General features: G+C 39.7%; 1 long non-coding RNA gene and 1 pseudogene across 1 annotated transcript in view; both read right to left on the reverse strand.

Annotated features, from left to right (window-relative positions):
- Positions 1-202: 202 nt before the first annotated feature.
- Positions 203-23,975, reverse strand: part of LOC131748069 (uncharacterized) — a 75,428-nt gene continuing 51,655 nt past the window's right edge. The window contains exon 9 of the long non-coding RNA XR_010838713.1: positions 203-955. This is a non-coding gene — a long non-coding RNA (uncharacterized lncRNA). The remainder of the gene's footprint in view (positions 956-23,975) is intronic.
- Positions 8,361-11,166, reverse strand: LOC136791967 (AFG1-like ATPase pseudogene; annotated as a pseudogene).

Below are 23,975 nucleotides of genomic sequence, written 5' to 3' on the forward strand. Positions count from 1 at the left end.
CAAACTATTACACATAGAATGGATAAACAACAAGGTCCTACTGTATAGCACAGGAAACTATATTCAATATCCTGTAATAAACCATAATGGAAAAGAATGTAAAAACGAATATATATGTATAACTGAATCACTTTGCTGTACAGCAGAAATTGACACAACATTGTAAATCAACTATACTTCAATAATAATTAAAAAAAAGAATAACATGCACTGTAACCCAGCAAGAATGGGCTTTGCAGAAGAATACTACAGTAAATCACTGGGGGCCAGGCACATCATAGGTTCTTGGGTAAATCGTTTCCCCCATGCTTTCCACTTTTTTGGATAAAACCTCTCAGATGTAGAGGCTAATGAGATGCCATCTGGGAAAGCACTTTTGAGACCTTAGATGGGATGGAAGAAGCTATTATTTCTACATAATTACTTTCCAATCTACACTTCAGATATTATCATACTCTGTGTTGAATGAATTCAATAGGCATAAGTCCTTGAGTTACTTTGTACTTGAACGGCCATTTGTGAATAGTCTTAGGGTGGTTGGAACTGAAAAGTTATATATTAGGGCAGGACCTCTGACCCACAAAATCACAGGGACTTATCTATTGTGAATGCATGCATTTTTCCTATCTCATGCATTTTCCACAACATTCCTGGAAGGTAGAGAATAACATATCTCTACATCATGCTGTAGCTGGAGAAACAGTAATGTACAGAGGTTAAGCAACTTGGCTGGGGGTCATCCTTCTCTTAAGAGGAAAAGCAGAGACTGACACCCTGTATGTCCAAGTGCAGACTGCATGATGCTCAGCTGCACATGACACCGTATTCAAATAAGTCTTGCTTTCCTGCTGATCTGTGTCACTTCTGAAATCTATCTTCACTTCTGATGCCAGGCTGAGAGTCCTGCTTGTATTTATGCAAGTCGGTGAACATCACTGTACTTCAGTTTCCTAATCTGTAGACACAAGGGAGTGTGATTAGGTCATTAGTGTTTGAAAGTGAATTCCCAGACAACATAAGGAATACGCACAGTATAATAGAGGGACCGGTGTTATGCTGAGGATGAATAATTGAAGGAACAGGCTCCAAATGCGTGAAGGTCAAAAGCTCCTGGATTCATTAATGCATATTGATAAATCAACCTGTGAAAAAGTTGTACTAAGTGAAATCCCCACCAGCAATATCAGACTTTGTAGCATTCCCCATATGCACCCCCACACTGGAAATTCTCAGTAGTTTATTGTTACCCTTGAAAAACATGAACATAGAAATTCTCTTACTGTCATCAGATTTAATTGGATAGTAAGGTTATTTAAAAGTATCCCTAGTATGCAGACTATTGTGCTAATCATCATTTGCATTATTTATTAATGCAAAAAGGTCCAGTGACATCTGCAACCTAACAAACAATGAGTGACTGCCTTATAAGCCAGCAAGTTCTCCTAGGGCTACTGCCTGCATGGAAGCTCCAGGTTGTGTGTGTGTGTGTCCTCTGGGGGCTCCTAAGGACAATGTGTATCCCTAGCAAGAGACTGAGAATATCTCTTTGTGACATATGTTGAGTTCAAGTTTAGAGAGGAGCTGGATCTGCTCGTTCTTGAGTCTTTCGAAATGGCACAAGAGTTGGACCACAGGAAGCTTCTGAGCAGACAGTAGTCTCGTTCCCCCAGATGGAAGGCAAGCCTGTCTGTGAGCTCACCTGCTCAGGTCAGGGATGGATCCCCCTCCAGGACATAAGGTGTGGCAGTCTGCCTAAATGTGCTTCTGAACACTGCCATTGAGGGCTCCCATCTTGCAGCCGTCAGTTGCAGAGACCTGAGAAGCTGCATCCTCTCAGCCACCCACCAACATGGGTTCAGTCATCTGCATGAGGAGCTCTGCACTCAGGGATAAAAATCCTTAAACTCTTAGCACATCTTTGACACGTCGTGCATCCACCTATTCGTCCGTTCATACGTTTAACAGACATTAAGAAGAAACTCTACACTATCCCTTCAGTAAGTTTTAGGCTTCTCCAGAATGGAAACAAGGAAATAAAGCGTGGGAAGTCTGGTGTGGTAAATTCAGATGTTAAATCTAAGAAGAGATAGATCCTTCTCATTAAGCTTTCAAGCTGCTCAAGTATCTTATAAATGGTGATTACAGAACACCATTTAATGCTGTGGACCTCTGTCCACATCTCTGGTTACTGACCTCTTTACATATATATTCTGCACTCTGCAACCAAAGATCTACACTGAATTCTTGATACTCAGTTCACATCCCCCGACCTCCCCTCCAACTCAGTCTTCATCTCTCATCTAATGGGGACGTCCCTCCACTCCTCCACTGAAATTTGTCTTGCTAAAGTCAACAACCACCTTTTTCTCACGTTTATACATCATGAGTGTTGAAATGCATGGTCAAATGGAGACAGAGGTTTCCCTACCCAAGATACAATTAAGTTGCTTGTCTACAGACAAGGATTACATTGCAAAGTGATACGATCAGTTACCTGAAATTTAGAATTGTAAAACACCTTCCATGGAGACCAAGTCAGATACCGGGGAAGTGTGTGCTATAGACAGTACCGGGGAAGTGTGTGCTATAGACAGTAGGCTTTCAAATGAAGTTGAAAATGTCCCCCACATGTCTCATACTTTTGCTTCATTGAAAGGGATTTTACAAATAGGTCTACAGCAGGATAACAATGTTTATTAGGGTCGCCTCACTAGACTCTGTCTTACCTGTCTCTCTTTTTTTTTTTCTCAAGGTATTTCCAAGTATGGAATGAAATCATCTGAAATTGTAATGTCATCTCACGTGTTGAGGCGCCATATGGCCCAGCAGTTCCACTTCTAGTTACATATTCAAGATAAATAAAAACACGTCTACATAAAAACTCAGAGAAAACTATTCATAGTATAATTACTCATAACAGCCAAAAAGTGGAAACAACTCAAATGCCTATCAATTGATAAATGCACAAGTAACATTTGGCATAGCCATACAACAAACTATTATTTAGCCATGAAATGAATGAAGCACTGATACGTGTACAACATACATGATCCTTGATACCATTATGCTAAGTGAACAAAGTCAAATATAAAAGACCAAATACTATATGATTCAATTTATGGGAATATTCAAAATAGGCAAATCCATAGAGATAGACAGCAAATCAGTGTTTGCCTGGTACTAAGTATGGGTACGGGGCTTCAGTGTTTTCAAGCATTATGGAAGTGTTGGGAACTACAGAAATGCCTAAAATTCAATTATGGTTATGGTTGCATGCATTTACTAAAAATCATCACACTGTACCCTTAAAATGTGTGAACTTTATTGCCTGTAATTTTACCCAAAGAAAGCTGTTTAAAATATAAAAAATTGAAAATAAAAATAAAATATGATGTTGGCCTGGTCTTCTTTTGTACCACCGTAACAAGCAAATTACATTCAGGACGGACGTAGTTAAGGATGGTGATAGGAGTTGGTCATAAGGATTGCCATCCTGATAATTCCCTACCTTCATTCCTGGGTCTGGATTTAGGAAGGGAGAACAAATGAGAAGCAAGACCATGAAGGGGTTGAAAGAAACAGAAGGAAATGTGGTTGTCAGTGCACACACACACACATGCACCCATACACTGACACGCTCACACCATATATATTCATACGTCGACCAGGCTGCGTTTTGAATCCTAGTACTCTCAAAGAGAGTGCAATGTGTGCTCAAAGAGGACACATTCAGCTCATGTGCAAATAGCCACATGAATCCTGAACTGTGCCCTTCAGCATAGTTAAATGCCATCCACACAGCCTTGACAATGGGGAATATAAGAAACACTGAATTCCAAATGACACGAGGTTGTGAGACTCCATTATGTCACATCCATAGGACGGAATTCTAGTCAAGCAGCAAAAATGAGTTATAGTGACAAGGAGAGAGGATTTGTTGCCTATCAGATTAGCAGCGATTCACATTATTTCTAAAGTGTGCAGAAACAGGAATTTTCATATAGTCTTGTTAGAAATGTAAAATAGTAATGGTTCAAATAAAATAGTTTTTTCATTGTTTTGAAAGAACACTTCAGGAACTTATAAAAATGCTTACTAAGCTATCTGCATGTATATGAACAAGAATGTTAAGCACACTATAGTTTGTAATAGAAAACGTGGTAAAGAAACTATATTTACATCACTAGTACTGGAAAAGTGAATTCTGGAGCATCCATATGATGCAACAACAGGTCAATATAAAAAAAATAAGTGAAATTTTATTTTCAAGTAACTTAAAATGTTATCACAAATTCATTTACATGGAAATATTGTCACAATAAGTGCCAAGGTGGGTTACAGTGATCATAAATGACAGGGATCCAGTTTTGCTTATATAGGTGTATACCTCCTTGTCCAGAGGTCTTAAAAAAAAATCTTTCTGTTAAAACATAAAAATAAAAATGGTCTTTCTGTTGAAATCACATAAGGCTTTCCACTCAGCATAGAAAGAGGCTGCACTTTCTGCCTAGATACCTCAGCATCCCTGTACCCGGAGTGTGTCCCTTTTCCACCCAGACTTCCAGAAAGTTCTCTGGATTTAGGCCTTTCCCTCCCACCTTCTGGCTCAGCGATGCTCATGCTGCAGTTCAGCCCACTGTCACGAGGTGGCACCATCGTACCTCGATGGTCAAACTTCTCTTCAAAGACGTTCAAAGAGCAAAAACATACCATCCTCTTCCTCAAAACCCAGCCCATGAACCTATGTATAGAACGATTCTAATTGTGTCTGAAAAACCTGTTAGGTGTAAAAGAAGAGTGTAAAAACATATACTCCGGGTCTTGAATATGAAGACGAAATACCAGGTGACAGTAGCGTGTTGGCAATGGTCGGCTGTTGAAGGGCCTTGCAGGACTGGTGGGAGGTGGAAGAGAGAATGGGGCTCCATAGCGGGGTCTTGGCGGCTGTGTCCAGTGTCATGGGCAGGGTATGACAGACAGGGAGTGGGAAAAGTTCTGGACAGTCTCTACGGGGTGGGTGGGGTTGGAGGGTGAACACCCTACTCTCTGGGAGGGACCCCCCCCTTTGCAGTGTGGACACTTCAACCTACACTTAGGAGGGAAGGAGATACCTCAATGAACTCGATGTTCTTTTCGGGTCAACAGCAGATGGGACTGCTCTAGAAATACATATGTTTTACAAACATAAATAGTGTCTTAGTAAACAAAGCATTCCAAGATCTTCTTATTCTTGGCATGATGTGCTCATTTTCTTTGTAAAAGAAAAATGGAGGTGGACTCCACCCGCTGCAATCCTGACTCAGGATTGCAGCTCTGAGGCTCCGACCAGGGAGCTTGGCAAAGGAGAGTGAGGACGAAGTTTGGGCTCGGGGTTAATGGTCTTAGCCAGTGTTTTCCGGAATTATTCACTTACTGGTGGCAATTCCTCTGCATCTACCATTTTTCTGGCATATCTACATCTGAGATAGGAATCATCAAGCTCTGGTCTGATATGAAGATAAAGATTGTGAAGTGGAGTGTACAAGCCATAGGACATATAGTAACACACACACACACATACACACACTGTCAATTCAATTTTAAAATCTACTTTGTTCTTCTATAAAATTGAATATAATGAGTGTTTATAACGTGAAGTATGTATGTGCACACATATGTGCACTATCATCTTCATTGTCAAGAGGGATTTTGGGATGAGTACCCATGGGGCCACGATATCAGGGGAGTGTAAGATGCTCATTTCTCAAGCCTTGGAAGTCCATTTTCTCAAAGGGAGGCTGCTCTGTGTCCTCTCCTTAGGGCAAGGGATGTAACTTCATTTGAATCCTGCCACTTATCTGGAGACGTGTTGTCGGTTCTATGAGCCTGAGTTTTGTTGTCTATGAAATGGGACTCAGGATCCTTTTGTCACACAGCCATCCCAAGGAGAAAATGAGAAAACCTGCCCAAAGTATATGGTATATTGTGGGACTTCAAGGGCTCTTTAAAAGTCAAGACTCAGTAGCAGCGGCTGGCTGAGCCTTACGGCTAAGGCAGGCAATGTAGAAATGTATTTTTTCATTCTTTCTCCTTTCTCTTTCACTCTTTCTCTTTTTCATTCTTCAGAAAGAATGAAGGAAGCAAATCTCTCTCTGGTATGCCTTGAGTTCAAAGTTTTAAAGACAGAAGGGTCTCTAGTTTCTTGGGAGAGTCAGAAGCTCCTAAGAGCTGTCCAACATCGTGCCTCTGAGCAGACCCTAATCCAGTTCCCCATGCTGGGAAGACAGGCTTGCCTTTGACTCACCTGGTGAGCTCAGTGAGAGATGGCACCAGGGCAACGAGTTGCGGTGTCTGTCTAACTGCTGCTCCTGGACTGCTCTGTATGTTAATACGTTTATAGGATAATTCTAGACTTGTTTCCCATTCAACTGTGCAGGGGTCCTCAGATCATGTCACACCAGGATTTCAGCCATGTGCTGCCTCCCTGAGAGGCAAAAGTCCAAAAATTACTACCATTTCTTTGACTCACAATTATCCATTCTTCCTATCTCTCATAGCTCAATATATATTGAGCTCAAAAACCTATACTGTTCATTGGAGGCATCCCATTAACTCTAAAGTGGAAATAAGAGGGAAGTATGGGAAAATTCTTTCAAAGCTTAAATCTGAGATGACATGACTCCTGCAATATTAACTTTTATACTTTCAAGGAACTGAAGATGTAAAAGAAAATCCGTCTTTGTACCCCTTTTCCCCATTCAGTCACAGGCCTTCTCTCTGTGTGTGTTTGTCTCTGTTTCCCTCTCCCTTTCTCCCCCGTCCTTCAAAATCAAAGTTCCAGAAAGCATTTTCTGCATTCCCGGTTAACATTCTTCACTTCCCACTAACCTCTTATCTCACTGCACTGTTGAATCTTGCAATGAACGTGCTCTCACCAATGTCACTAGGTCCGGCTATTTGTATAAATATGTTAATACATGAAGATTGCCTTAATGACCTCCTAAATTATACATGCTATGCAGCCTGCTTCTGTTACTTAACAACAAATCTTTGACAGTTTCCCAGGCTCTGGAGCGTGAGGTACAAACCCATGCTGTCCTGTTCTCTAACTGTGTAGTCCTAGGCCAAGTTCTCTCTGTCCCTCAGTATTTCACGTACAAAATGGGGTTGAGCAACAGTATCTACCTCACAGGGGTGCCTGGAGCATTAAATGAATCAATACAGTAAAAATCATTAGGAGTTAAAAAATTTAGCCATATTTATTTTTCACAGATATCTTTATTATCATTACTATCCCCACAGGCACACACACAAAAATAGGATACAGAGTGGTGTTTATTCACAATCAATGACATTTGGGGTATACGGTTAGTGAGTGTGTTGGTTTCCTAGGGCTGCTGTTACTAATTAACAGGAACTTCGTGGCTTAGAACAACAGAAATGCATTATCCCATAGTTTTAGAGACCAGAAATCTGAAATCAAGGTGTCGGCAGGGCCAAGGCTCCTCTGAAGCTTCCAGAGGAGAATTCTTCCTTTCCTCTTCCAGCTTCTGGTGGCTCCTGGCTTCCCTTGGTTTGTGGCAGCATAACTCCTGTCTCTGCCTCTGTCTTCACATGGCCTTCTTCCCTGTGTGTGTGTGAAATCTCCCTCCTTTCTCTTATAAGGACATTAGTCATTGGGTTTAGGGACCATCCTAAATCCAATCATCTCTTGAGATCTTTAACTTAATTCTATCTGCAAAGACCCTATTTCCAACTAAGGTGTGGGGGTGCTATGATTTGGAAACATTGGGGGGCACCCAATTCAACCCACTACAGTGAGATAAGTTATAAAATTAAATGTAAGATGAGATCTTATGATTTGTATGTAAATATACAAATGTATGCATACAGGTATAAATATATAATACCTTCATAAGAATAATTCTGGAGGAATATAATGCAGATGAAAACATTAGAAGGGCTTTTCTTTTCTTTTTAAAATAAAATATTTATTAATTTATTTAAAATAACAATGATAAAACCATTATATTCAACCCCCAAAATTAATAGAAATAACATTTTTATGAAAATAATTATATTTCTAAAATGAAAATACTAAGAAGAGTAGCATTGTTTTATACTTTGGGAAAATCTCTTTAATGTCTGGCGTAATAGAAAATAGTGGAATTCTCATACCTGCTTTTACAGTCAGACTATTGTTATATGTTGCTTTGGTTGAGTCATATAAGAAAATCTAGCCTCACACAAATATGTAGTTGGAAACGGGGAAAGTACGTAAACAGCCTTGTTAGATAATTGTGGATTTTCTTCTTTGCTGCTACATGAAAACTCAACAAGAACTTCTTTCCAAAGAGTTCACTATGGAAAGAGGGGGAAAAGAGTAACTTTATAGTAGAGACAAACACTACCTCAGACAAGTGTGATCAAGGTTAACATCAACAGTGTTAAGTCATATTGATCATATGTGCCCTTGATATGATCTGATGAAAATAGCACTTGACCTCTGTGGTCTTCCTCCCAAAGCCCACAATTCCAGTCAAATCATGAGAAAAACATCAGACAAATCCCATTTGAGGGACAGTCTACAAAATAACTGACCAGTATTCCTCAAAACTGTCAGGGTCATCAAAAAGAAGGAAAGTCTGAGAAATTGTCACAACTAAGAGGAATCTAAGGAGGCATGATGACTAAAGGTAATGTGGTATCCTGGATGGGATCTCTCTCACATAGCTCTTCAAATGTGCAGTCGGCAACAATTCCACAGGCTTTATTCAGCCGCAGCTCTCTGCCTTGCACTTTTAGAATCCTTGGTCTAGTTAAATCACTTTGTTTCTGAGCCAGCTCATCAAACAACTTATCTGTGACAGCCTCCACATCAGCTTCACTTGTGAGATAGTAGCGCTCTCCTGCAGCAGGAAGTTCCCTTTTCTGATAATCTATCCCAGAATCTAGCTGGACCATACTATATGTATTCCAGAAAATATTCCAGTATTCCAGAAAGAAATACAGCATTGCCCACATACATGCATTCCACTCTCTCATTGCCTCAGAGACCTTCAGGACAGCTATGAATGGTACAAAGTTAGCTCTTTGGAGTCCATTTTTATAGAGATCATCTGGTGGCCTGTTGGATGTTGCCACAACGACAACCCCATTTTTGAACAGATTTTCAAAGAGCTGCTTCAGAATCATGACATCAGCAATGTCAGTGACCTGAAATTAATCAAAGAATAAGAGACATGCTTCTTCACTTCAGCTATAGGAGCTATTGGATCATATGATTTAGCCATGGGTCCTGGTTTCCTTTCTGGCAAACTCTGTTTAAGGCGGTGTATTCTTTTGTGAACATCTAGCATGAAACCATGAAAATGAACCTGTTTTTTCCTCTTCATTTCCACATAAGCATAAAACATGTCCATCACCATTGTTTTCCCTGTACCTTAAAAAAAAGGCCTTCTGCCTCTAAACTGTATGCTTTAAGGTCCTCATGTAATTCCTGTAAACACTGTATGACTTTTCTTTGATGTTCATCGTCCTTTAGCTCACGAGCTTTGATCAGAAAGTCATAGAGGTCCAGTGGTCCATGGCAAACAGTTAAAGCTTTTGAATAAACCTTTGTAGCAGCAGTTGGAGACATACTCTCGGGGGTCTGAACTCTATAGGCTTTACAAAAGGGGTTTCCAGGGGCGGTGACCAAAGGCGTGAGAGCAGCAGCCCAAGCCCTGCACCCAACACATCTTCCTCTCAGCCGGCTCGGCGCTAAGCGCCTAGAAGGGCTTTTCCTCAAATGGTGGCCTTTGAGTTATTATTATTTTATTTCCATTTGTATATTATCTATTTTTAAATGTAATAAATTCCTATTGCCCTTGCAATTATACAAAGTATTAAAAAGGCTGGAGAAACATAAACATTTTCTGCTCCAAGCACAGGAAATTTATCCACTTTAGTAGGGGAACATCCCTGAGGCACAGGAAGGGAGACAGAATGTTGGAGGAGCCCCTTCCACAATATAACAGGACACAGGTCTCCAAACTCCAAACCACACTGATTAAGATCTGTTGCTTAAACTTTTGCCCAGCTAACTGAGAAAAAACCATGGGACGTTAGATTGATTTCGCTGTGCTCTGATGAACAGTAAGTTTGAGGGTCTTATCAGATGAGAAGCACTAGTGTACACTAGTTAGATGTGGGGCTCAGCTGCCACCCAGAATTGGTTCATATCTTAATCTTGTGACTGGCTAGCACTGCCATCATCACTGCTTCAGTTCCCTGATGGTTACAGTTCAGAAACAATAGCTTCTCCTCACAGGACGTGGTGGGAATTAAATGACCAGGTATAGGTTTAGCACTTACAACACTGCAGGGCCAGAGGAAGTCAGTAATAATATTAACCGTTCTTATTATTATCATACCTAAATTGACCATTAGTGCTTAAGGCCATTTTATTACTATGTGGGCTTATACTGATTGGCTTGAATTGACCTCCATAATATGATGTTTGTAGAAAAAAAGCAGTTTAAAAACCATATGTAAGAGCCGCGGAGGAGAGCGCAGCAACAGGGTGCGGAGGGCAAAGTGGAGAGATTCCGCAGAGGATCGGTGCGGATCAGCACTCACCAGCCCGAGAGCCTTGTCTGCTCACCCGCTGCGGTGGGCGGGGCTGGGAACTGAGCCTCGGGTGGATCCCAGGGAAAGGTCTGGAGTTGGCAGAGTGAAAACAGCCTGAAGGGGTTAGTGCACCACGGCTAGCCGGGAGGGAGTTCGGGAGAAGTCTGGAGCTGCTGAAGAGGCAAGAGACCTTAAGCGCGCCGCTTAAAGGAGCTCCAGAACCGGGCGCAGAGCTGCCGAAGAGACAAGAGACTTTTTCTTGCCTCCTCGCTTCCTGGGGATCGAGGAAAGGGGATTAAGGGCACCGCATAAAGGAGCTCCAGAAACGGGCGCGAGCTGCGGCTGTTGGCACGGACAACAGAAACGGGTGTGGGACGCTAGGGTTGCTACTGCCACCTCCAAGAGGCCTGTGTGCGAGCACAGGTCACTCTTCACACCGCCCCTCCCGGGAGCCTGTGCAGCCCGCCACCGCCACGGTCCCGGGATCCAGGGACAGCTTCCCTGGTAGAACGCGCGGCGCGCCTCGGGCCGGTGCAGCGTCACGCAGGCCTCTGCCGCCGCAGGCTCGCCTCGCATCCGTGCCCGTCCCTCGCCCCCCCCCCGCCTGAGTGAGCCAGAGCCCCCGAATCAGCTGCTCCTTTAACCCCGCCCTGTCTGAGCGAAGGGCAGACTCCCTCGGACGACCTACGCACAGAGGCGGGGCTAAGTCCAAAGCTGAACCCCAGGAGCTGTGCGAACAAAGAGAGGGGGAGGTCTCTCCCAGCAGCCTCAGAAGCAGCGGGTTAAAGCTCCGCAGTCAACTTGAAGTGCCCTGCATCTGTGGAAAACCTGAATAGACAGCGAAATATCCCAAGTTGAGGAGGTGGACTTTGGGAGCAAGATATACTATTATTTTCCCCTTTTTTCTTTTTGTGAGTGTGTATGTGAGTGCTGCTGTGTGAGATTTTGTCTGTATAGCTTTATTTTCACCATTTGTCCTAGGGTTAGACCGACCCGTTTTTTTTTTTTTCTTTAATAGAAATTTTTCTTCTTAATAATTATTTTTTTAATTTTAATAACGTATTTTACCCTACTTTATTTTTTCTTCTCCCCTTTCTTTCTTCCTTTCTTCCCTCCTTTCATTCCTATTTCCCTCCTTCCTTCCTTCCTCCCTTCCTTCCTTTATTCCCTCCTTCCTTCCTCCCTTCCTTTCTTCCTCCCTCCCTTCCTTTCTTTATTCCCTCCTTCCTTCCTCCCTTCCTTTCTTCCTTCCTTCCCTCCCTTCCTCCTTCCTTCCTTCCTTTCTTGCCTTTCTATTTTTTTCTCCCTTTTATTTTGAGCCGTGTGGATTAAAGGCTCTTGGCACTCCAGGCAGGTGTCAAGGCTGTGTCTCTGAGGTGGGAGAACCAACCTCAGGACACTGGTCCACAAGAGACCTCCCAGCTCCACGTAATATCGGACGGCGAAAATCTCCCAGAGATCTCCATCTCAACACCAAGACCCAGCTTCACTCAAGGACCAGCAACGAACAGTGCTGGACACCCTATACCCAACAAAGAGCAAGACAGGTCTACAGCCCCATCCATTAGCAGAGAGGCTGCCTAAAATCATAATAAGGCTACCAACATCCCCATACACACCACCAGATGTGGACCTGCCCACCAGAAAGACAAGATCCAGCCTCATCCACCAGAACAGAGGCACTAGTCCCCCCAACCAGGAAACCAGCTCAACCCACTGAACCAACCTCAGCCACTGGGGACAGCCACCAAAAACAGATAGAACTACGAACCTGCAGCCTACAAAAAGGAGACCCCAAACACACTAAGATAAGCAAAATGGGAAGACAGAAAAACACACAGCAGATGAAGGAGCAAGATAAAAACACACCAGACCTAACAAATGAAGAGGTAATAGCCAGTCTACCTGAAAGAGAATTCAGAATAATGATAGTAAAGATGATTCAAAATCTTGGAAATAGAACAGACAAATTGCAAGAAACAGTTAACAAAGACCTAGAAGAAATAAAGACGAAGCAAGTAACGATGAGCAACACAATAAATGAAATGAAAAATATTCTAGATGGGATCAGTAGCAGAATAACTGAGGCAGAAGGATGGATAAGTGACCTGGAAGATAAAATAGTGGAAATAACTACTGCAGAGCAGAAGAAAGAAAAAAGAATGAAAAGAAATGAGGACAGTCTCACAGATCTCTGGGACAACATTAAACGCACCAACATTCGAATCATAGGGGTCCCAGAAGAAGAAGAGGAAAAGAAAGGGACGGAGAAAATATTTGAAGAGATTATAGTTGAAAACTTCCCTAATATAGGAAAGGAAATAGTCAATCAAGTCCAGGAAGCACAGAGAGTCCCATACAGGATAAACCCAAGGATAAACACGCCGAGACACATAATAATCAAACTGTCAAAAATTAAATACAAAGAAAACATATTAAAAGCAGCAAGGGAAAAACAACAAATAACACACAAGGGAATCCCCATAAGGTTAACATCTGATCTTTCAGCAGAAACTCTACAAGCCAGAAGGGAGTGGCAGGACATATTTAAAGTGATGAAGGAAAAAAACCTATAACCAAGATTACTCTACCCAGCAAGGATCTCATTCAGATTTGATGGAGAAATTAAAAGCTTTACAGACAAGCAAAAGCTGAGAGAGGTCACCACCACCAAACCAGCTTTACAGCAAATGCTAAAGGAACTTCTCTAAGCAACAAACATAAGAGAAGGAAAAGACCTACAAGAACAACCCGAAACAATTAAGTAAATGGTAATAGGAATGCACATATCAATAATTACCTTAAATGTAAATGGATTAAATGCTCCCACCAAAAGACACAGACAGGCTGAATGGATACAAAAACAGGACCCATATATATGCTGTCTACAAGAGACCCACTTCAGACCTAGGGACACTTACAGGCTGAAAGTGAGGGGATGGAAAAAGATATTCCATGCAAATGGAAATCAGAAGAAAGCTGGAATAGCAATTCTCATATCAGACAAAATAGACTTTAAAATAAAGACTATTACAATAGAAAAACTAGGACACTGCATAATGATCAAGGGATCAATCCATGAAGAAGATATAACAATTGTAAATATTTATGCACCCAACATAGGAGCACCTCAATACATAAGGCAAATACTAACAGCCATAAAAGGGGAAATCGACAGTAACACAATCATAGTAGGGGACTTTAACACCCCACTGTCACCAATGGACAGATCATCCAAAATGAAAATAAATAAGGAAAAACAAGCTTCAAATGATACATTATACAAGACGGATTTATTTGATATTTATAGGACATTTCATCCAAAAACAACAGAATACACATTTTTCTCAAGTGCCCATGGAACATTCTCCAGGATAGATCATATCTTGGGTCACAAATCTAGCCTTGGCAAATTTAAGAAAATTGAAATCATATCAAGTATCTTTTCTGACCACAACACAATGAGACTAGATATCAATTACAGGAAAAGCTCTGTAAAAAATACAAACACATGGAGGCTAAACAATACACTACTTAATAACGAAGTGATCACTGAAGAAATCAAAGAGGAAATCAAAAAGTATTTAGAAACAAATGACAATGGAGACACAACGACCCAAACCCTATGGGATACAGCAAAAGCAGTTCTAAGAGGGAAGTTTATAGCAATACAATCATACCTTAAGAAACAGGAAGCATCTCGAATAAACAACTTAACTTTGCACCTAAAGCAATTAGAGAAGGAAGAACAAAAAAACACCAAATTTAGCAGAAGGAAAGAAATCATAAAGATCAGATCAGAAATAAATGAAAAAGAAATGAAGGAAACAATAGCAAAGATCAATAAAAGTAAAAGCTGGTTCTTTGAGAAGATAAATAAAATTGATAAACCATTAGCCAGACTCATCAAGAAAAAAAGGGAGAAGACACAAATCAATAGAATTAGAAATGAAAAAGGAGATGTAACAACTGACTCTGCAGAAATACAAAAGCTTATTAGAGATTACTACAAGCAACTCTATGTCAATAAAATGGACAACCTGGAAGAAATGGACAAATTCTTAGAAATGCACAACCTGCCAAGACTGAACCAGGAAGAAATAGAAAATATGAACAGACCAATCACAAGCACTGAAATTGAAACTGTGATTCAAAATCTTCCAACAAACAAAAGCCCAGGACCAGATGGCTTCACAGGCGAATTCTGTCAAACATTTAGAGAAGAGCTAACACCTATCCTTCTCAAACTCTTCCAAAAGATAGCAGAGGCAGGAACACTCCCAAACTCATTCTATGAGGCCACCATCACCCTGGTACCAAAACCAGACAAAGACGTCACAAAGAAAGAAAACTATAGGCCAATATCACTGATGAACATAGATGCAAAAATCCTCAACAAAATACTAGCAAACAGAATCCAACAGCACATTAAAAGGATCATACACCATGATCAAGTGGGGTTTATTCCAGGAATGCAAGGATTCTTCAATATACGCAAATCAATCAACGTGATACACCATATCAACAAACTGAAGGAGAAAAACCATATGATCATCTCAATAGATGCAGAGAAAGCTTTTGACAAAATTCAACACCCATTTATGATAAAAACCCTGCAGAAAGTAGGCATAGAGGGAACATTCCTCAATATAATAAAGGCCATATATGACAAACCCACAGCCAGCATTGTTCTCAATGGTGAAAAACTGAAACCATTTCCACTAAGATCAGGAACAAGACAAGGTTGCCCACTCTCACCACTCTTATTCAACCTAGTTTTGGAAGTTCTAGCCACAGCAATTAGAGAAAATAAAGAAATAAAAGGAATCCAAGTCGGAAAAGAAGAAGTAAAGCTGTCACTGTTTGCAGATGACATGATACTATACATAGAGAATACTAAGGATGCTACCAGAAAACTACTAGAACTAATCAATGAATTTGGTAAAGTAGCAGGATACAAAATGCACAGAAATCTCTGGCATTCTTATACACTAATGATGAAAAATCTGAGAATGAAATTAAGAAAACACTCCCATTTACCATTGCAACAAAAAGAATAAAATATCTAGGAATAAACCTACCTAAGGAGACAAAATACTTGTATGCAGAAAACTATAAGACACTGATGAAAGAAATTAAAGATGATACAAATAGGTGGAGAAATATACCATGTTCTTCGATTGGAAGAATCAACATAGTGAAAATGACTCTATTACCCAAAGCAATCTACAGATTCAATGCAATCCCTATCAAATTACCACTGGCATTTTTTACAGAACTAGAACAAAAAATTTCACAATTTGTATGGAAACACAAAAGACCCCGAATAGCCAAAGCAATCTTGAGAACGCAAAATGGAGCTGGAGGAATCAGGCTCCCTGACTTCAGACTATACTACAAGGCCACAGTAATCAAGACAGTATGGTACTGGCACAAAAACAGAAATATAGATCAATGGAACAGGATAGAAAGCCCAGAGATAAACCCACACACATATGGTCACCTTATCTTTGATAAAGGAGGGAAGGAAACACAGTGGAGAAAAGACAGCCTCTTCAATAAGTGGTGCTGGGAAAACTGGACAGCTACATGTAAAAGTATGAAATTAGAACACTCCCTAACACCACACAGAAAAATAAACTCAAAATGGGTTAAAGACCTAAATGTAAGGCCAGACACTATCAGACTCTTAGAGGAAAACATAGGCAGAACACTCTATGATATAAATCACAGCAAGATCCTTTTTGACCCACCTCCTAGAGAAATGGAAATAAAACCAAAAATAAACAAATGGGACCTAATGAAATTTAAAAGCTTTTGCACAGCAAAGGATACCATAAACAAGACCAAAAGACAACCCTCAGAATGGGAGAAAATATTTTCAAATGAAGCAACTGACAAAGGATTAATATCTAATACTTATAAGCAACTCATGCAACTCAATATCGAAGAAACAAACAACCCAATCCAAAAATGGGCAGAAGACCTAAAGAGACATTTCTCCAAAGAAGATATACAGATTGCCAACAAACACATGAAAGAATGCTCAACATCATTAATCATTAGAGAAATGCAAATCAAAAGTACAATGAGATATCATCTGACACCGGTCAGATTGGCCATCATCAAAAACTCTAGAAACAATAAATGCTGGAGAGGGTGTGGAGAAAAGGGAACACTCTTGCACTGCTGGTGGGAATGTAAAATGATACAGCCACTATGGAGAACAGTATGGAGGTTCCTTAAAAATCTAGAAATAGTACTACCATATGACCCAGCAATCCCACTACTGGGCATATACCCTGAGAAAACCATAATTCAAAAAGAGTCATGTACCAAAATGTTTATTGCAGCTCTATTTACGATAGCCAGGACATGGAAGCAACCTAAGTGTCCATCAACAGATGAATGGATAAAGAAGATGTGGCACATATATACAATGGAATATTACTCAGCCATAAACAGAAATGAAACTGAGTTATTTGTAATGAGGTGGATAGACCTGGAGTCTGTCATACAGAGTGAAGTAAGTCAGAAGGGTAAAAACAAATACCGTATGCTAACACATATATATGGAATCTAAAAAAAAAAAAAAATGTCATGAAGAGATTAGTGGTAGGATGGGAATAAAACACAGACCTACTAGAGCATGGACTTGAGGATATGGGGAGGGGGAAGGAAAAAAAGAAAAAAAAAACATATGTAGGGTATCATCTCATTGCTCATCTTTAAAATGCAGGTTATATTTGCATAACAAAATTTCTGAAGACAAATATACACTCACCTCTTAAGAGTACTTATCCATGAATAGTAGACACCAAGGTTTTCTAATGATTTTTGCTCTTTTTATCTCTTCTTGAGATCCCCAAAATAACATGGAGTTATAGATAGTTTAAGAGAAAGGGACATTTGACTAAATGGGATCACAAATCATTATGGAACAATACTTAATTATCTGTTTAACTGAAGTGACAATAAAAGAATTTAAAAGCAAATACAGCAGGTTACATAGTTGTGAGCAAAACTTAGCTATTTTAATACTGAAAAGACAGTTTTCTTATGTAATTAAAGACATGATAAACACAACATTAAGTACAGGAAATTATTTTGGAGAGAGAAAAACTATCATTTTTCTAGGCAGATTATTTAAAAGGTACAGAAAAGCCTTTCCCAATCTCTTATCAAGAGCAGACCTACAGTCAAAGAAACCCTGTCTTCATAGCATATGAAAGAAAATTAAGTTTTATTTTAACATAAATATACTATTGATATTAAAGCTTATTATTTAAACATTTATGGAAGATTGGCTCAAGATGGGGGAGTAGAAGGATGTGTGCTCACCTCTTCTTGCCAGAGTACCCGAATCACAACTATCTTCTGAATAACCATTGACAGGAAGACGTTGGAGCCCACAAATAAAGATACCCCACATCCAAAGACAAAGGAGAAGCCACAATGAGATGGTAGGAGGGGCACAATCATGATAAAATCAAATCCCATAATTGCTAGGTGGGAGATTCACAAACTACAGAACCATTATATGACAGAAGTTCTCCCACTGGAGTGAATGTTCTGAGCCATGTGTCAGGCTTCCCAACCTGGGGACTCGGCAACAGGAGGAGGAATCCCCAGAGAACTGGACTTTGAAGGCCAGCAGGATGTGACTGCAGGACTTCCACAGGACTGGGGGAAACAAGAGACTCCACTCTTGGAGGGCACACACAAAGTCTTATATGCACCAGGACTCTGGGGAAAGGAGCAGTGACCCCACAGGAGACTGAACCAAACCTACCTGCTAGTGTTGGAGGGTCTCCTGCAGAGGTGGGGGGTGGCTTTGGCTCACCATGGGGACAAGGACACTGGCAGCACCAGTTCTGGGAAGTACTCATTGGTGTGAACCCGCCTGGTGGCCCCCATTAGCCCCACCAAACAGCTCACAGGCTCCAGTGTGGGGTCGCCTCAGGCCAAACAACAACATGGAGGGAACACACCCCTCCCATCAGCAGCCACGTGGATTAAAGTTTTACTGAGCATGCCCTGCCTACCCATCACCAGTTCCACTCATCACGTAGCTTGCACAAGCCTCTTAGATAGCCTCATCCACCAGAGGGCAGACAGAAGAAGCAAGAAGTACTACAATCCTGCAGTTTGCAGAATGAAAACCACAACCACAGAAAGTTAGACAAAATGAAAAGGTGAGGATTATGTCCCAGATGAAGGAACAAGATAAAACCCCAGAAAAAAAACTAAATGAAGTGGAGATAGGAAACCTTCTAGAAAAAGAATTCAGAATAATGAAAGTGAAGGTGATCCAGGATCTTGGAAAGAGAATGGAGGCAAGGATGGAGAAGATGTAAGAAATGTTTGAAAAAAACCTAGAACTAAAGAACAAACAGAGACAAACACTGCAATAACTGAAATTAAAAATACACTAGAAGGAATTAATAACTGAATAACGGAGGCAGACAAATGGATAAGTAACCTGGAAGACAGAATGGTGGAAATCACTGCCATGGAACAGAATTTAAAAAAAGAAATGAAGACAGCCTAAGAGACCTCTGGGACAACATTAAACGCACCAACATGCATGTTACAGGGGTCACAGAAGGAGGAGAGAGAAAGGACCCAAGAAAATATTTGAAGAGATTACAGCTGAAAAATTCCCTAACATGTGAAAGGGAACAGTCAACCAAGTCCAGGAAGCACAGAGTTCCAGGCAGGAAAAACCGAAGGAGGAACATGCCGAGACACATAGTGATCAAATTGACAAAAATTAAAGACAAAGAAACAATACTAAACGCAACAAGGGAAAAATGACAAATAACATACAAAGGAACTCCCATAAGGTTATCAGCTGATTTCTCAGCAGAAACTCTGCAAGCCAGAAGGGAATGGCACAATATGTTTAAAGTGATGAAAGGGAAGAACCTACAGCCAAAATACTCTACCCAGCAAGGCTCTAATTCAGATTTAATGGAGAAATCACAATCTTTACAGACAAACAAAAGCAAAGAGAATTCAGCACCACCAGACCAGCTTTGCAAAAAATGCTAAAGGAACTCCTCTAGGTGGGAAAGAGACTAGCAACTTAAAACAACCCTGTACATATATAGACGGCTATATCAAAACCTCATGCGAACAGCAAACCCAAAAACTACAATAGATACACACACACAAAACAAAAAGTAACCCAAACACAACACTAAGGATTGTCATCAAATCATAAGAGAAGAGAACAAAAGAGGAAGGGGAGAATAAAAACCTACAAAAACAAACCCAAAACAATTAAGAAAATGGCAATAGGAACACACATATCGATAATTACCTTAAATGTAAATGGATTAAATGCACCAACGAAAAGACACAGACTGGCTTAATGGATAAAAAAAAACAAGACCCGTATATATGCTGTCTACAAGAGACCCACCTCAGACCTAGGGACACATACAGACTGAAAGTGATGGGATGGAAGAAGGTATGCCATGCAAATGGAAATCAAAAGAAAGCTGGAGTCGCAATACTCATATCAGAAAAAAGTAGACTTTAAAATAAAGACTGTTATAAGAGACAAAGAAGGACACTACATAATGATCAAGAGATCAATCCAAGAAGAAAATATAACAATTGTAAATATATATGCATCCAACATAGGAGCACCTCAATATTTAATGGGAATATTAACAGCAATAAAGGGACAAATCAACAGTAACACAATAAGAGTGGGGGACTTTAATACCCCACTTTCATCAATGGACAGATCATCCAGACAGAAAATCAATAAGGAACCACAGGTCTTAAATGACACACTAGATCAGATGTACTTAACTGATATTTATAAAGCATTTCATCCAAAAGCAGCAGAATACACATTCTTCTCAAGTGCACGTGGAACTTTCTCCAGGACTGATGACATGCTGGGCCACAAAGCAAGCTTTGGTATATTTAAGAAAATTTAAAATATATCAAGCATCTTTTCCAGCCATAATGCTATGACATTAGAAATAAACTACAAGAAAAAAAAACTATAGAAAATACAAACACGTGGAGACTAAACAATATGCTACTAAACTAGCAATGGTTCACTGAAGAAATCAAAGAGACAATTTAAAAATACCTAGAGACAAATGAAAATGAAAAAACAATGATCCATAACCTATGGGATTCAGCAAAGGCCGTTCTAAGAGGAAAGTTTATAGCAATACAATCTTACCTCAGGAAACAAGAAGAACCTCAGATAAACAACCTAAAGCAACTAGAGAAAGAAGAACAAACAAAACCTAAAAGCTAGTAGAAGGAAAGAAATCATAAAGATCAGATCAGAAATAAATGAAATAGAGACAAAGAAGACAACAGCAAACATCAATGAAATTAAAAGCTGGTTCTTTGAAAAGATAAACAAAATTGATAAACCTTTAGCCAGACTCATCAAGAAAAAAAGGGAGAGGACTCAAATCAATAAAATTAGAAATGAAAAAGAAGTTACAATGGACACCACAGAGATACAAAGGATCATGACAGATTACTACAAGCAACTGTATGCCAATAAAATGGACAACCTGGAAGAAATGCACAAATTCTTAGTAAGGTACAGTCTCCCAAGACTGAACCAGGAAGAAATAGAAAATATGAACAGACCAATCACAAGCACTGAAATTGAGACTGTGATTAGAAATCTTCCAACAAACAAAAGCCCAGGACCACATGGCTTCACAGGCGAATTCTATCAAACATTTAGAGAAGAGCTAACACCTATCCTTCTCAAACTGTTCCAAAAAATTGCAGAGGAAGGAACACTCCCAAACTCATTCAAGTGACGCAACCATAACCCAGATACCAAAACCAGACATAGAAAACACAAAAAAAGAAAATTACTGGCCAATATCACTGATGAACATAGATGTAAAAATCCTCAACACAATAACAATACATTAAAAGGTTCATACACCATGATCAAGTGGGATTTATTCCAGGGATGCATGGATTTTTCAATATCAACAAATCAGTCAGTGTGATACACCACATCAACAAATTGAGGAATAAAAACCACATGATCATTTCAATAGATGCAGAAAAAGCTCCTGACAAAATTCAACACCCATTTATGATAAAAAACTCTCCAGAATGTTGCCACAGACGGAACATAGCTCAACACAATAAAGGCCTTCTATGACAAACCTACAGCTAACATCATACTCGATAGTGAAAAGCTGAAAGCATTTCCTCTTCGATCAGGAACAAGACAAGGATGTCCACTCTCACAACTTTTATTCAACATAGTTTTTGGAAGTCCTAGCTATGGCAATCAGAGAAGAAAAAGAAATAAAAGGAATCCAAATTGGAAAAGAAGAAGTAAAACTGTCACAGTTTGCAGATGATACTATATATAGAAAATCCTAAAGATGCTACCAGAAAACTAGTAGAGCTCATCAATGAACCTGATAAAGTTGCAGGCAACAAAATTAATACACAGAAAACTGTGGCATTTCTATACACTAACAATAAAAGATTAGAAAGTGAAATTCAAGAAACAATCCCATTTACCATCACATCAAAAATAATAAAATACCTAGGAATAAACCTACCTAAGGAGACACAAGACCTGTACTCCAAAAACTATAAGATGCTGATGGAAAAATCAAAGAAGAGTAAAACAGATGGAAGGATATACCATGTTCCTGGACTTGAAGAATCAATATTGTCAAAATGACTATACTACCCAAGGTAATCTACAGATTCAATGCAATCGCTATCAAATTACCAATGGCATTTTTTCACAGAACTAGAACAAAAAATCTTAAAATTTGTATGGAGACACAAAAGACCCTGAATAGCCAAAGCAATCTTGAGAAAGAAAAATGGAGCTGGAGGAATCACGCTCCCTGACTTCGGACTAAACTACAAAGTTACAGTCATCAAAACAGTATGGTACTGGCACAAAAATAGAAATATAATAAATGGAACAGGATAGAAAGCCCAGAAATAATCTCATGCACCTATGGTCAATTAATCTATGACAACGGAGGCGAGACTATACGATGGTGGAAAGACAGTGTCTTCAACAAATGTTGCTGGGAAAACTGAACAGCTACATGTAAAAAAATAAAATTATATCATTCTTTAACACCATACACAAAAATAAGATCAAAATGGATTAAAGATTTAAATATGAGACTGTACACTATAAAATTCCTAGAGGAAAACATAGGCAGAACACTGACATAAATTGCAGCAATATCTTTTTCCATCAGTATCCCAGAGTAATGGAAATAAAAAGAAAAATAAATAAATGGGACCTAATTAAACTCAAAAGCTTTTGCACAGCAAAGGAAACCATAAATAAAACGAAAAGACAACCCACAGATTGGGAGAAAATGTTTGCAAATGATGTGATTGACAAGGGATTAGTCTCCAAAATATACAAATAGCTCATGCGGCTTAATAGCATCAAAACAAACAACCCAAACAAAAATGGGCAGAAGACCTAAATAGACATTTCTTCAAAGAAGACATACAGATTGCCAACAAATACATGAAAAGATGTTCAACATCGTTAATTATTAGAGAAATGCAAATTAAAACTACAGTGAGATATCACCTCACACCAGTCAGAATGGCCATCACCAAAATGTCTACAAACAATAAATGCTGGAGAGGGTGTGGAGAGAAGGGAACCCTCCTACACTGTTGGTGGGAATGTAAATTGGTACAGCCACTATGGAGAACAGTATGTAGGTTCCTTAAAAAACTAAAAGTAGAGCTACCATATGATCTTGCAATCCTACTCCTGGGTATTCATCCAGAGAAAAACATGGTCTGAAAGGATGCATGCACCCCGATGTTCATTGCAGCACTGTTTACAATAGCCAAGACATGGAAGCAACCTAAATGTCCATCGTCACAGGAATAGATAGAGAATATGTGGTACATATATACAATGGAATATTACTCAGCCATAAAAATAATGAAATAATGCCATTTGCAGCAACATGGATGGACCTAGAGACTGTCATACTGAGTGAAATAAGTCAAACAGGAAAGAGAAATATTGCATGATATCGCTTATATGGGGAATATAAAAAGAAATGATAAAAACGAACTTATTTCCAAAACAGAAATAGATTCACAGACTTAGAGAACAGACTTATGGTTACCAGGAGGGAAGGCTGGAGGGAAGGAATAGTTAGGAAGTTTGGGATTGACATGTACACACTGCTATATTTAAAATGGATCACCAAGAAGGGTGTACTGTATAGCACAGTGAACTCTGCTCAATGTTATGTGGCTGCCTGGATGGGAGGGGAGTTTCAGGGAGAATGGATACATGTATATGTATGGCCGAGTCGCTTTGCTGTGCACCTGAAACTATCACAACATTGTTAATGAGC

The sequence above is a fragment of the Kogia breviceps genome, chromosome X (genome assembly GCF_026419965.1).
Source record: "Kogia breviceps isolate mKogBre1 chromosome X, mKogBre1 haplotype 1, whole genome shotgun sequence".
Taxonomy (NCBI): Eukaryota; Metazoa; Chordata; class Mammalia; order Artiodactyla; family Physeteridae; genus Kogia; species Kogia breviceps.